The following is a 16,256-nucleotide window of genomic DNA, read 5'->3' as shown; positions in this document are numbered from 1 at the left end:
CTTAGAAATCGCTCGCTCATATACAGTGCATAAAATATATTTATATAATATATTTATATATATACCCTTATACACCATTTTAATAAAAAATATCACAAAATTATTCTAAGTCCATCGGGAAGGGTGAAAGACGCGCACGTTCATTTTCAGAGCTCCTAGACCTTCCTATAAGAAGTTAGCCAAAAAGTAGCTTCGAAAAACGCTTAGGTTAAGTTTCAGAGTTGCTTCTAATGTACCAAAGCTGGACTTAGACATAATTTCACTCTCACAACATTATGGCTGGTTGGAGACAGTCCGAACCACAAGTACCGGGTCCATGGTTCTGGGCGTATACTGGGGGGACGGGGACGACTCCCATTAACCCCTGACTATACCGGGGATACGCTTATCACAATGCCTTTCTGGTCTGTGCTGAAGCAGGGCATTCTGGCAGCCAAGTGGCTTGACCTTTGTTAGTGCGCCTGGTTACCCCCTCTCGGAACCACAGACTTAGAAATCGCCAGCTCATATACAGTGCATAAAATATATTTATATATATACCCTTATACACCATTTTAATAAAAAATATCACAAAATTCTTCTAAGTCCCTCGGGAAGAGTGAAAGACGCGCACGTTCATTTTCAGAGCTCCTAGACCTTCCTATAAGAAGTTAGCCAAAAAGTAGCTTGGAAAAACGCTTAGGTTAAGTTTCAGAGTTGCTTCTAATGTACCAAAGCTGGACTTAGACATAATTTCACTCTCACAACATTATGGCTGGTTGGAGACAGTCCGATCCACAAGTACCGGGTCCATGGTTCTGGCCGTATACTGGGGGGACGGGGACGACTCCCATTAACCCCTGACTATACCGGGGATACGCTTATCACAATGCCTTTCTGGTCTGTGCTGAAGCAGGGCATTCTGGCAACCAAGTGGCTTGACCTTTATTAGTGAGCCTGGTTACCCCCTCTCGGAACCACAGACTTAGAAATCGCCAGCTCATATACAGTGCATAAAATATATTTATATAATATATTTATATATATACCCTTATACACCATTTTAATAAAAAATATCACAAAATTCTTCTAAGTCCCTCGGGAAGAGTGAAAGACGCGCACGTTCATTTTCAGAGCTCCTAGACCTTCCTATAAGAAGTTAGCCAAAAAGTAGCTTCGAAAAACGCTTAGGTTAAGTTTCAGAGTTGCATCTAAGGTACCAAAGCTGGACTTAGACATAATTTCACTCTCACAACATTATGGCTGGTTGGAGACAGTCCGAACCACAAGTACCGGGTCCATGGTTCTGGGCGTATACTGGGGGAAGGGGACGACTCCCATTAACCCCTGACTATACCGGGGATACGCTTATCACAATGCATTTCTGGTCTGTGCTGAAGCAGGGCATTCTGGCAGCCAAGTGGCTTGACCTTTATTAGTGAGCCTGGTTACCCCCTCTCGGAACCACAGACTTAGAAATCGCCAGCTCATATACAGTGCATAAAATATATTTATATAATATATTTATATATATACCCTTATACACCATTTTAATAAAAAATATCACAAAATTCTTCTAAGTCCCTCGGGAAGAGTGAAAGATGCGCACGTTCATTTTCAGCGTTCCTAGACCTTCCTATAAGAAGTTAGCCAAAAAGTAGCTTCGAAAAACGCGTAGGTTAAGTTTCAGAGTTGCTTCTAATGTACCAAAGCTGGACTTAGACATAATTTCACTCTCACAACATTATGGCTGGTTGGAGACAGTCCGAACCACAAGTACCGGGTCCATGGTTCTGGGCGTATACTGGGGGACGGGGACGACTCCCATTAACCCCTGACTATATCGGGGATACGCTTATCACAATGCCTTTCTGGTCTGTGCTGAAGCAGGGCATTCTGGCAGCCAAGTGGCTTGACCTTTATAAGTGAGCCTGGTTACCCCCTCTCGGAACCACAGACTTAGAAATCGCTCGCTCATATACAGTGCATAAAATATATTTATATAATATATTTATATATATACCCTTATACACCATTTTAATAAAAAATATCACAAAATTCTTCTAAGTCCATCGGGAAGAGTGAAAGACGCGCACGTTCATTTTCAGAGCTCCTAGACCTTCCTATAAGAAGTTAGCCAAAAAGTAGCTTCGAAAAACGCTTAGGTTAAGTTTCAGAGTTGCTTCTAATGTACCAAAGCTGGACTTAGACATAATTTCACTCTCACAACATTATGGCTGGTTGGAGACAGTCCGAACCACAAGTACCGGGTCCATGGTTCTGGGCGTATACTGGGGGGACGGGGACGACTCCCATTAACCCTTGACTATACCGGGGATACGCTTATCACAATGCCTTTCTGGTCTGTGCTGAAGCAGGGCATTCTGGCAGCCAAGTGGCTTGACCTTTATTAGTGCGCCTGGTTACCCCCTCTCGGAACCACAGACTTAGAAATCGCCAGCTCATATACAGTGCATAAAATATATTTATATATATACCCTTATACACCATTTTAATAAAAAATATCACAAAATTCTTCTAAGTCCCTCGGGAAGAGTGAAAGATGCGCACGTTCATTTTCAGCGTTCCTAGACCTTCCTATAAGAAGTTAGCCAAAAAGTAGCTTCGAAAAACGCTTAGGTTAAGTTTCAGAGTTGCTTCTAATGTACCAAAGCTGGACTTAGACATAATTTCACTCTCACAACATTATGGCTGGTTGGAGACAGTCCGAACCACAAGTACCGGGTCCATGGTTCTGGGCGTATACTGGGGGGACGGGGACGACTCCCATTAACCCCTGACTATACCGGGGATACGCTTATCACAATGCCTTTCTGGTCTGTGCTGAAGCAGGGCATTCTGGCAGCCAAGTGGCTTGACCTTTATTAGTGCGCCTGGTTACCCCCTCTCGGAACCACAGACTTAGAAATCGCCAGCTCATATACAGTGCATAAAATATATTTATATATATACCCTTATACACCATTTTAATAAAAAATATCACAAAATTCTTCTAAGTCCCTCGGGAAGAGTGAAAGACGCGCACGTTCATTTTCAGAGCTCCTAGACCTTCCTATAAGAAGTTAGCCAAAAAGTAGCTTCGAAAAACGCTTAGGTTAAGTTTCAGAGTTGCTTCTAATGTACCAAAGCTGGACTTAGACATAATTTCACTCTCACAACATTATGGCTGGTTGGAGACAGTCCGAACCACAAGTACCGGGTCCATGGTTCTGGGCGTATACTGGGGGAAGGGGACGACTCCCATTAACCCCTGACTATACCGGGGATATGCTTATCACAATGCATTTCTGGTCTGTGCTGAAGCAGGGCATTCTGGCAGCCAAGTGGCTTGACCTTTATTAGTGAGCCTGGTTACCCCCTCTCGGAGCCACAGACTTTGAAATCGCCAGCTCATATACAGTGCATAAAATATATTTATATAATATATTTATATATATACCCTTATACACCATTTTAATAAAAAATATCACAAAATTCTTCTAAGTCCCTCGGGAAGAGTGAAAGATGCGCACGTTCATTTTCAGCGTTCCTAGACCTTCCTATAAGAAGTTAGCCAAAAAGTAGCTTCGAAAAACGCTTAGGTTAAGTTTCAGAGTTGCTTCTAATGTACCAAAGCTGGACTTAGACATAATTTCACTCTCACAACATTATGGCTGGTTGGAGACAGTCCGAACCACAAGTACCGGGTCGATGGTTCTGGGCGTATACTGGGGGACGGAGACGACTCCCATTAACCCCTGACTATATCGGGGATACGCTTATCACAATGCCTTTCTGGTCTGTGCTGAAGCAGGGCATTCTGGCAGCCAAGTGGCTTGACCTTTATAAGTGAGCCTGGTTACCCCCTCTCGGAACCACAGACTTAGAAATCGCTCGCTCATATACAGTGCATAAAATATATTTATATAATATATTTATATATATACCCTTATACACCATTTTAATAAAAAATATCACAAAATTCTTCTAAGTCCATCGGGAAGAGTGAAAGACGCGCACGTTCATTTTCAGAGCTCCTAGACCTTCCTATAAGAAGTTAGCCAAAAAGTAGCTTCGAAAAACGCTTAGGTTAAGTTTCAGAGTTGCTTCTAATGTACCAAAGCTGGACTTAGACATAATTTCACTCTCACAACATTATGGCTGGTTGGAGACAGTCCGAACCACAAGTACCGGGTCCATGGTTCTGGGCGTATACTGGGGGGACGGGGACGACTCCCATTAACCCCTGACTATACCGGGGATACGCTTATCACAATGCCTTTCTGGTCTGTGCTGAAGCAGGGCATTCTGGCAGCCAAGTGGCTTGACCTTTATTAGTGAGCCTGGTTACCCCCTCTCGGAACCACAGACTTAGAAATCGCCAGCTCATATACAGTGCATAAAATATATTTATATAATATATTTATATATATACCCTTATACACCATTTTAATAAAAAATATCACAAAATTCTTCTAAGTCCCTAGGGAAGAGTGAAAGACGCGCACGTTCATTTTCAGAGCTCCTAGACCTTCCTATAAGAAGTTAGCCAAAAAGTAGCTTCGAAAAACGCTTAGGTTAAGTTTCAGAGTTGCTTCTAATGTACCAAAGCTGGACTTAGACATAATTTCACTCTCACAACATTATGGCTGGTTGGAGACAGTCCGAACCACAAGTACCGGGTCCATGGTTCTGGGCGTATACTGGGGGGACGGGGACGACTCCCATTAACCCCTGACTATACCGGGGATACGCTTATCACAATGCCTTTCTGGTCTGTGCTGAAGCAGGGCATTCTGGCAGCCAAGTGGCTTGACCTTTATTAGTGAGCCTGGTTACCCCCTCTCGGAACCACAGACTTAGAAATCGCCAGCTCATATACAGTGCATAAAATATATTTATATAATATATTTATATATATACCCTTATACACCATTTTAATAAAAAATATCACAAAATTCTTCTAAGTCCCTAGGGAAGAGTGAAAGACGCGCACGTTCATTTTCAGAGCTCCTAGACCTTCCTATAAGAAGTTAGCCAAAAAGTAGCTTCGAAAAACGCTTAGGTTAAGTTTCAGAGTTGCTTCTAATGTACCAAAGCTGGACTTAGACATAATTTCACTCTCACAACATTATGGCTGGTTGGAGACAGTCCGAACCACAAGTACCGGGTCCATGGTTCTGGCCGTATACTGGGGGGACGGGGACGACTCCCATTAACCCCTGACTATACCGGGGATACGCTTATCACAATGCCTTTCTGGTCTGTGCTGAAGCAGGGCATTCTGGCAACCAAGTGGCTTGACCTTTATTAGTGAGCCTGGTTACCCCCTCTCGGAACCACAGACTTAGAAATCGCCAGCTCATATACAGTGCATAAAATATATTTATATAATATATTTATATATATACCCTTATACACCATTTTAATAAAAAATATCACAAAATTCTTCTAAGTCCCTCGGGAAGAGTGAAAGACGCGCACGTTCATTTTCAGAGCTCCTAGACCTTCCTATAAGAAGTTAGCCAAAAAGTAGCTTCGAAAAACGCTTAGGTTAAGTTTCAGAGTTGCTTCTAATGTACCAAAGCTGGACTTAGACATAATTTCACTCTCACAACATTATGGCTGGTTGGAGACAGTCCGAACCACAAGTACCGGGTCCATGGTTCTGGGCGTATACTGGGGGAAGGGGAAGACTCCCATTAACCCCTGACTATACCGGGGATACGCTTATCACAATGCATTTCTGGTCTGTGCTGAAGCAGGGCATTCTGGCAGCCAAGTGGCTTGACCTTTATTAGTGAGCCTGGTTACCCCCTCTCGGAACCACAGACTTAGAAATCGCCAGCTCATATACAGTGCATAAAATATATTTATATAATATATTTATATATATACCCTTATACACCATTTTAATAAAAAATATCACAAAATTCTTCTAAGTCCCTCGGGAAGAGTGAAAGACGCGCACGTTCATTTTCAGAGCTCCTAGACCTTCCTATAAGAAGTTAGCCAAAAAGTAGCTTGGAAAAACGCTTAGGTTAAGTTTCAGAGTTGCTTCTAATGTACCAAAGCTGGACTTAGACATAATTTCACTCTCACAACATTATGGCTGGTTGGAGACAGTCCGAACCACAAGTACCGGGTCGATGGTTCTGGGCGTATACTGGGGGACGGGGACGACTCCCATTAACCCCTGACTATATCGGGGATACGCTTATCACAATGCCTTTCTGGTCTGTGCTGAAGCAGGGCATTCTGGCAGCCAAGTGGCTTGACCTTTATTAGTGAGCCTGGTTACCCCCTCTCGGAACCACAGACTTAGAAATCGCCAGCTCATATACAGTGCATAAAATATATTTATATAATATATTTATTATATACCCTTATACACCATTTTAATAAAAAATATCACAAAATTCTTCTAAGTCCATCGGGAAGAGTGAAAGACGCGCACGTTCATTTTCAGAGCTCCTAGACCTTCCTATAAGAAGTTAGCCAAAAAGTAGCTTCGAAAAACGCTTAGGTTAAGTTTCAGAGTTGCTTCTAATGTACCAAAGCTGGACTTAGACATAATTTCACTCTCACAACATTATGGCTGGTTGGAGACAGTCCGAACCACAAGTACCGGGTCCATGGTTCTGGGCGTATACTGGGGGAAGGGGACGACTCCCATTAACCCCTGACTATACCGGGGATACGCTTATCACAATGCATTCTGGTCTGTGCTGAAGCAGGGCATTCTGGCAGCCAAGTGGCTTGACCTTTATTAGTGAGCCTGGTTACCCCCTCTCGGAACCACAGACTTAGAAATCGCCAGCTCATATACAGTGCATAAAATATATTTATATAATATATTTATATATATACCCTTATACACCATTTTAATAAAAAATATCACAAAATTCTTCTAAGTCCCTCGGGAAGAGTGAAAGACGCGCACGTTCATTTTCAGAGCTCCTAGACCTTCCTATAAGAAGTTAGCCAAAAAGTAGCTTCGAAAAACGCTTAGGTTAAGTTTCAGAGTTGCTTCTAATGTACCAAAGCTGGACTTAGACATAATTTCACTCTCACAACATTATGGCTGGTTGGAGACAGTCCGAACCACAAGTACCGGGTCCATGGTTCTGGGCGTATACTGGGGGAAGGGGACGACTCCCATTAACCCCTGACTATACCGGGGATACGCTTATCACAATGCATTCTGGTCTGTGCTGAAGCAGGGCATTCTGGCAGCCAAGTGGCTTGACCTTTATTAGTGAGCCTGGTTACCCCCTCTCGGAACCACAGACTTAGAAATCGCCAGCTCATATACAGTGCATAAAATATATTTATATAATTTATTTATATATATACCCTTATACACCATTTTAATAAAAAATATCACAATATTCTTCTAAGTCCCTCGGGAAGAGTGAAAGACGCGCACGTTCATTTTCAGAGCTCCTAGACCTTCCTATAAGAAGTTAGCCAAAAAGTAGCTTCGAAAAACGCTTAGGTTAAGTTTCAGAGTTGCTTCTAATGTACCAAAGCTGGACTTAGACATAATTTCACTCTCACAACATTATGGCTGGTTGGAGACAGTCCGAACCACAAGTACCGGGTCCATGGTTCTGGGCGTATACTGGGGGGGACGGGGACGACTCCCATTAACCCCTGACTATACCGGGGATACGCTTATCACAATGCCTTTCTGGTCTGTGCTGAAGCAGGGCATTCTGGCAGCCAAGTGGCTTGACCTTTATTAGTGAGCCTGGTTACCCCCTCTCGGAACCACAGACTTAGAAATCGCCAGCTCATATACAGTGCATAAAATATATTTATATAATATATTTATATATATACCCTTATACACCATTTTAATAAAAATATCACAAAATTCTTCTAAGTCCCTCGGGAAGAGTGAAAGACGCGCACGTTCATTTTCAGAGCTCCTAGACCTTCCTATAAGAAGTTAGCCAAAAAGTCGCTTCGAAAAACGCTTAGGTTAAGTTTCAGAGTTGCTTCTAATGTACCAAAGCTGGACTTAGACATAATTTCACTCTCACAACATTATGGCTGGTTGGAGACAGTCCGAACCACAAGTACCGGGTCCATGGTTCTGGGCGTATACTGGGGGAAGGGGACGACTCCCATTAACCCCTGACTATACCGGGGATATGCTTATCACAATGCATTTCTGGTCTGTGCTGAAGCAGGGCATTCTGGCAGCCAAGTGGCTTGACCTTTATTAGTGAGCCTGGTTACCCCCTCTCGGAACCACCGACTTAGAAATCGCCAGCTCATATACAGTGCATAAAATATATTTATATAATATATTTATTATATACCCTTATACACCATTTTAATAAAAAATATCACAAAATTCTTCTAAGTCCCTCGGGAAGAGTGAAAGACGCGCACGTTCATTTTCAGAGCTCCTTGACCTTCCTATAAGAAGTTAGCCAAAAAGTAGCTTCGAAAAACGCTTAGGTTAAGTTTCAGAGTTGCTTCTAATGTACCAAAGCTGGACTTAGACATAATTTCACTCTCACAACATTATGGCTGGTTGGAGACAGTCCGAACCACAAGTACCGGGTCCATGGTTCTGGGCGTATACTGGGGGGGACGGGGACGACTCCCATTAACCCCTGACTATACCGGGGATACGCTTATCACAATGCCTTTCTGGTCTGTGCTGAAGCAGGGCATTCTGGCAGCCAAGTGGCTTGACCTTTATTAGTGAGCCTGGTTACCCCCTCTCGGAACCACAGACTTAGAAATCGCCAGCTCATATACAGTGCATAAAATATATTTATATATATACCCTTATACACCATTTTAATAAAAAATATCACAAAATTCTTCTAAGTCCCTCGGGAAGAGTGAAAGACGCGCACGTTCATTTTCAGAGCTCCTTGACCTTCCTATAAGAAGTTAGCCAAAAAGTAGCTTCGAAAAACGCTTAGGTTAAGTTTCAGAGTTGCTTCTAATGTACCAAAGCTGGACTTAGACATAATTTCACTCTCACAACATTATGGCTGGTTGGAGACAGTCCGAACCACAAGTACCGGGTCCATGGTTCTGGGCGTATACTGGGGGGACGGGGACGACTCCCATTAACCCCTGACTATACCGGGGATACGCTTATCACAATGCCTTTCTGGTCTGTGCTGAAGCAGGGCATTCTGGCAGCCAAGTGGCTTGACCTTTATTAGTGAGCCTGGTTACCCCCTCTCGGAACCACAGACTTAGAAATCGCCAGCTCATATACAGTGCATAAAATATATTTATATATATACCCTTATACACCATTTTAATAAAAAATATCACAAAATTCTTCTAAGTCCCTCGGGAAGAGTGAAAGACGCGCACGTTCATTTTCAGAGCTCCTAGACCTTCCTATAAGAAGTTAGCCAAAAAGTAGCTTCGAAAAACGCTTAGGTTAAGTTTCAGAGTTGCTTCTAATGTACCAAAGCTGGACTTAGACATAATTTCACTCTCACAACATTATGGCTGGTTGGAGACAGTCCGAACCACAAGTACCGGGTCCATGGTTCTGGGCGTATACTGGGGGGGACGGGGACGACTCCCATTAACCCCTGACTATACCGGGGATACGCTTATCACAATGCCTTTCTGGTCTGTGCTGAAGCAGGGCATTCTGGCAGCCAAGTGGCTTGACCTTTATTAGTGAGCCTGGTTACCCCCTCTCGGAACCACAGACTTAGAAATCGCCAGCTCATATACAGTGCATAAAATATATTTATATATATACCCTTATACACCATTTTAATAAAAAATATCACAAAATTCTTCTAAGTCCCTCGGGAAGAGTGAAAGACGCGCACGTTCATTTTCAGAGCTCCTAGACCTTCCTATAAGAAGTTAGCCAAAAAGTAGCTTCGAAAAACGCGTAGGTTAAGTTTCAGAGTTGCTTCTAATGTACCAAAGCTGGACTTAGACATAATTTCACTCTCACAACATTATGGCTGGTTGGAGACAGTCCGAACCACAAGTACCGGGTCCATGGTTCTGGGCGTATACTGGGGGGGACGGGGACGACTCCCATTAACCCCTGACTATACCGGGGATACGCTTATCACAATGCCTTTCTGGTCTGTGCTGAAGCAGGGCATTCTGGCAGCCAAGTGGCTTGACCTTTATTAGTGAGCCTGGTTACCCCCTCTCGGAACCACAGACTTAGAAATCGCCAGCTCATATACAGTGCATAAAATATATGTATATAATATATTTATATATATACCCTTATACACCATTTTAATAAAAAATATCACAAAATTCTTCTAAGTCCCTCGGGAAGAGTGAAAGACGCGCACGTTCATTTTCAGAGCTCCTAGACCTTCCTATAAGAAGTTAGCCAAAAAGTAGCTTCGAAAAACGCTTAGGTTAAGTTTCAGAGTTGCTTCTAATGTACCAAAGCTGGACTTAGACATAATTTCACTCTCACAACATTATGGCTGGTTGGAGACAGTCCGAACCACAAGTACCGGGTCCATGGTTCTGGGCGTATACTGGGGGAAGGGGACGACTCCCATTAACCCCTGACTATACCGGGGATATGCTTATCACAATGCATTTCTGGTCTGTGCTGAAGCAGGGCATTCTGGCAGCCAAGTGGCTTGACCTTTATTAGTGAGCCTGGTTACCCCCTCTCGGAACCACAGACTTAGAAATCGCCAGCTCATATACAGTGCATAAAATATATTTATATAATATATTTATTATATACCCTTATACACCATTTTAATAAAAAATATCACAAAATTCTTCTAAGTCCCTCGGGAAGAGTGAAAGACGCGCACGTTCATTTTCAGAGCTCCTTGACCTTCCTATAAGAAGTTAGCCAAAAAGTAGCTTCGAAAAACGCTTAGGTTAAGTTTCAGAGTTGCTTCTAATGTACCAAAGCTGGACTTAGACATAATTTCACTCTCACAACATTATGGCTGGTTGGAGACAGTCCGAACCACAAGTACCGGGTCCATGGTTCTGGGCGTATACTGGGGGAAGGGGACGACTCCCATTAACCCCTGACTATACCGGGGATATGCTTATCACAATGCATTTCTGGTCTGTGCTGAAGCAGGGCATTCTGGCAGCCAAGTGGCTTGACCTTTATTAGTGAGCCTGGTTACCCCCTCTCGGAACCACAGACTTAGAAATCGCCAGCTCATATACAGTGCATAAAATATATTTATATAATATATTTATTATATACCCTTATACACCATTTTAATAAAAAATATCACAAAATTCTTCTAAGTCCCTCGGGAAGAGTGAAAGACGCGCACGTTCATTTTCAGAGCTCCTTGACCTTCCTATAAGAAGTTAGCCAAAAAGTAGCTTCGAAAAACGCTTAGGTTAAGTTTCAGAGTTGCTTCTAATGTACCAAAGCTGGACTTAGACATAATTTCACTCTCACAACATTATGGCTGGTTGGAGACAGTCCGAACCACAAGTACCGGGTCCATGGTTCTGGGCGTATACTGGGGGGACGGGGACGACTCCCATTAACCCCTGACTATACCGGGGATACGCTTATCACAATGCCTTTCTGGTCTGTGCTGAAGCAGGGCATTCTGGCAGCCAAGTGGCTTGACCTTTATTAGTGAGCCTGGTTACCCCCTCTCGGAACCACAGACTTAGAAATCGCCAGCTCATATACAGTGCATAAAATATATTTATATATATACCCTTATACACCATTTTAATAAAAAATATCACAAAATTCTTCTAAGTCCCTCGGGAAGAGTGAAAGACGCGCACGTTCATTTTCAGAGCTCCTAGACCTTCCTATAAGAAGTTAGCCAAAAAGTAGCTTCGAAAAACGCTTAGGTTAAGTTTCAGAGTTGCTTCTAATGTACCAAAGCTGGACTTAGACATAATTTCACTCTCACAACATTATGGCTGGTTGGAGACAGTCCGAACCACAAGTACCGGGTCCATGGTTCTGGGCGTATACTGGGGGGGACGGGGACGACTCCCATTAACCCCTGACTATACCGGGGATACGCTTATCACAATGCCTTTCTGGTCTGTGCTGAAGCAGGGCATTCTGGCAGCCAAGTGGCTTGACCTTTATTAGTGAGCCTGGTTACCCCCTCTCGGAACCACAGACTTAGAAATCGCCAGCTCATATACAGTGCATAAAATATATGTATATAATATATTTATATATATACCCTTATACACCATTTTAATAAAAAATATCACAAAATTCTTCTAAGTCCCTCGGGAAGAGTGAAAGACGCGCACGTTCATTTTCAGAGCTCCTAGACCTTCCTATAAGAAGTTAGCCAAAAAGTAGCTTCGAAAAACGCTTAGGTTAAGTTTCAGAGTTGCTTCTAATGTACCAAAGCTGGACTTAGACATAATTTCACTCTCACAACATTATGGCTGGTTGGAGACAGTCCGAACCACAAGTACCGGGTCCATGGTTCTGGCCGTATACTGGGGGGACGGGGACGACTCCCATTAACCCCTGACTATACCGGGGATACGCTTATCACAATGCCTTTCTGGTCTGTGCTGAAGCAGGGCATTCTGGCAGCCAAGTGGCTTGACCTTTATTAGTGAGCCTGGTTACCCCCTCTCGGAACCACAGACTTAGAAATCGCCAGCTCATATACAGTGCATAAAATATATTTATATAATATATTTATTATATACCCTTATACACCATTTTAATAAAAAATATCACAAAATTCTTCTAAGTCCCTCGGGAAGAGTGAAAGACGCGCACGTTCATTTTCAGAGCTCCTTGACCTTCCTATAAGAAGTTAGCCAAAAAGTAGCTTCGAAAAACGCTTAGGTTAAGTTTCAGAGTTGCTTCTAATGTACCAAAGCTGGACTTAGACATAATTTCACTCTCACAACATTATGGCTGGTTGGAGACAGTCCGAACCACAAGTACCGGGTCCATGGTTCTGGGCGTATACTGGGGGGACGGGGACGACTCCCATTAACCCCTGACTATACCGGGGATACGCTTATCACAATGCCTTTCTGGTCTGTGCTGAAGCAGGGCATTCTGGCAGCCAAGTGGCTTGACCTTTATTAGTGAGCCTGGTTACCCCCTCTCGGAACCACAGACTTAGAAATCGCCAGCTCATATACAGTGCATAAAATATATTTATATATATACCCTTATACACCATTTTAATAAAAAATATCACAAAATTCTTCTAAGTCCCTCGGGAAGAGTGAAAGACGCGCACGTTCATTTTCACAGCTCCTAGACCTTCCTATAAGAAGTTAGCCAAAAAGTAGCTTCGAAAAACGCTTAGGTTAAGTTTCAGAGTTGCTTCTAATGTACCAAAGCTGGACTTAGACATAATTTCACTCTCACAACATTATGGCTGGTTGGAGACAGTCCGAACCACAAGTACCGGGTCCATGGTTCTGGGCGTATACTGGGGGGGACGGGGACGACTCCCATTAACCCCTGACTATACCGGGGATACGCTTATCACAATGCCTTTCTGGTCTGTGCTGAAGCAGGGCATTCTGGCAGCCAAGTGGCTTGACCTTTATTAGTGAGCCTGGTTACCCCCTCTCGGAACCACAGACTTAGAAATCGCCAGCTCATATACAGTGCATAAAATATATGTATATAATATATTTATATATATACCCTTATACACCATTTTAATAAAAAATATCACAAAATTCTTCTAAGTCCCTCGGGAAGAGTGAAAGACGCGCACGTTCATTTTCAGAGCTCCTAGACCTTCCTATAAGAAGTTAGCCAAAAAGTAGCTTCGAAAAACGCTTAGGTTAAGTTTCAGAGTTGCTTCTAATGTACCAAAGCTGGACTTAGACATAATTTCACTCTCACAACATTATGGCTGGTTGGAGACAGTCCGAACCACAAGTACCGGGTCCATGGTTCTGGGCGTATACTGGGGGGACGGGGACGACTCCCATTAACCCCTGACTATACCGGGGATACGCTTATCACAATGCCTTTCTGGTCTGTGCTGAAGCAGGGCATTCTGGCAGCCAAGTGGCTTGACCTTTATTAGTGAGCCTGGTTACCCCCTCTCGGAACCACAGACTTAGAAATCGCCAGCTCATATACAGTGCATAAAATATATTTATATATATACCCTTATACACCATTTTAATAAAAAATATCACAAAATTCTTCTAAGTCCCTCGGGAAGAGTGAAAGACGCGCACGTTCATTTTCAGAGCTCCTAGACCTTCCTATAAGAAGTTAGCCAAAAAGTAGCTTCGAAAAACGCTTAGGTTAAGTTTCAGAGTTGCTTCTAATGTACCAAAGCTGGACTTAGACATAATTTCACTCTCACAACATTATGGCTGGTTGGAGACAGTCCGAACCACAAGTACCGGGTCCATGGTTCTGGGCGTATACTGGGGGGGACGGGGACGACTCCCATTAACCCCTGACTATACCGGGGATACGCTTATCACAATGCCTTTCTGGTCTGTGCTGAAGCAGGGCATTCTGGCAGCCAAGTGGCTTGACCTTTATTAGTGAGCCTGGTTACCCCCTCTCGGAACCACAGACTTAGAAATCGCCAGCTCATATACAGTGCATAAAATATATGTATATAATATATTTATATATATACCCTTATACACCATTTTAATAAAAAATATCACAAAATTCTTCTAAGTCCCTCGGGAAGAGGGAAAGACGCGCACGTTCATTTTCAGAGCTCCTAGACCTTCCTATAAGAAGTTAGCCAAAAAGTAGCTTCGAAAAACGCTTAGGTTAAGTTTCAGAGTTGCTTCTAATGTACCAAAGCTGGACTTAGACATAATTTCACTCTCACAACATTATGGCTGGTTGGAGACAGTCCGAACCACAAGTACCGGGTCCATGGTTCTGGGCGTATACTGGGGGGGACGGGGACGACTCCCATTAACCCCTGACTATACCGGGGATACGCTTATCACAATGCCTTTCTGGTCTGTGCTGAAGCAGGGCATTCTGGCAGCCAAGTGGCTTGACCTTTATTAGTGAGCCTGGTTACCCCCTCTCGGAACCACAGACTTAGAAATCGCCAGCTCATATACAGTGCATAAAATATATGTATATAATATATTTATATATATACCCTTATACACCATTTTAATAAAAAATATCACAAAATTCTTCTAAGTCCCTCGGGAAGAGTGAAAGACGCGCACGTTCATTTTCAGAGCTCCTAGACCTTCCTATAAGAAGTTAGCCAAAAAGTAGCTTCGAAAAACGCTTAGGTTAAGTTTCAGAGTTGCTTCTAATGTACCAAAGCTGGACTTAGACATAATTTCACTCTCACAACATTATGGCTGGTTGGAGACAGTCCGAACCACAAGTACCGGGTCCATGGTTCTGGGCGTATACTGGGGGGGACGGGGACGACTCCCATTAACCCCTGACTATACCGGGGATACGCTTATCACAATGCCTTTCTGGTCTGTGCTGAAGCAGGGCATTCTGGCAGCCAAGTGGCTTGACCTTTATTAGTGAGCCTGGTTACCCCCTCTCGGAACCACAGACTTAGAAATCGCCAGCTCATATACAGTGCATAAAATATATGTATATAATATATTTATATATATACCCTTATACACCATTTTAATAAAAAATATCACAAAATTCTTCTAAGTCCCTCGGGAAGAGTGAAAGACGCGCACGTTCATTTTCAGAGCTCCTAGACCTTCCTATAAGAAGTTAGCCAAAAAGTAGCTTCGAAAAACGCTTAGGTTAAGTTTCAGAGTTGCTTCTAATGTACCAAAGCTGGACTTAGACATAATTTCACTCTCACAACATTATGGCTGGTTGGAGACAGTCCGAACCACAAGTACCGGGTCCATGGTTCTGGCCGTATACTGGGGGGACGGGGACGACTCCCATTAAACCCTGACTATACCGGGGATACGCTTATCACAATGCCTTTCTGGTCTGTGCTGAAGCAGGGCATTCTGGCAGCCAAGTGGCTTGACCTTTATTAGTGAGCCTGGTTACCCCCTCTCGGAACCACAGACTTAGAAATCGCCAGCTCATATACAGTGCATAAAATATATTTATATAATATATTTATTATATACCCTTATACACCATTTTAATAAAAAATATCACAAAATTCTTCTAAGTCCCTCGGGAAGAGTGAAAGACGCGCACGTTCATTTTCAGAGCTCCTTGACCTTCCTATAAGAAGTTAGCCAAAAAGTAGCTTCGAAAAACGCTTAGGTTAAGTTTCAGAGTTGCTTCTAATGTACCAAAGCTGGACTTAGACATAATTTCACTCTCACAACATTATGGC

The sequence above is a fragment of the Ascaphus truei genome, chromosome 1, assembly GCF_040206685.1.
Source record: "Ascaphus truei isolate aAscTru1 chromosome 1, aAscTru1.hap1, whole genome shotgun sequence".
NCBI lineage: Eukaryota > Metazoa > Chordata > Amphibia > Anura > Ascaphidae > Ascaphus > Ascaphus truei.
Note: the sequence above shows the minus strand (reverse complement) of the source record.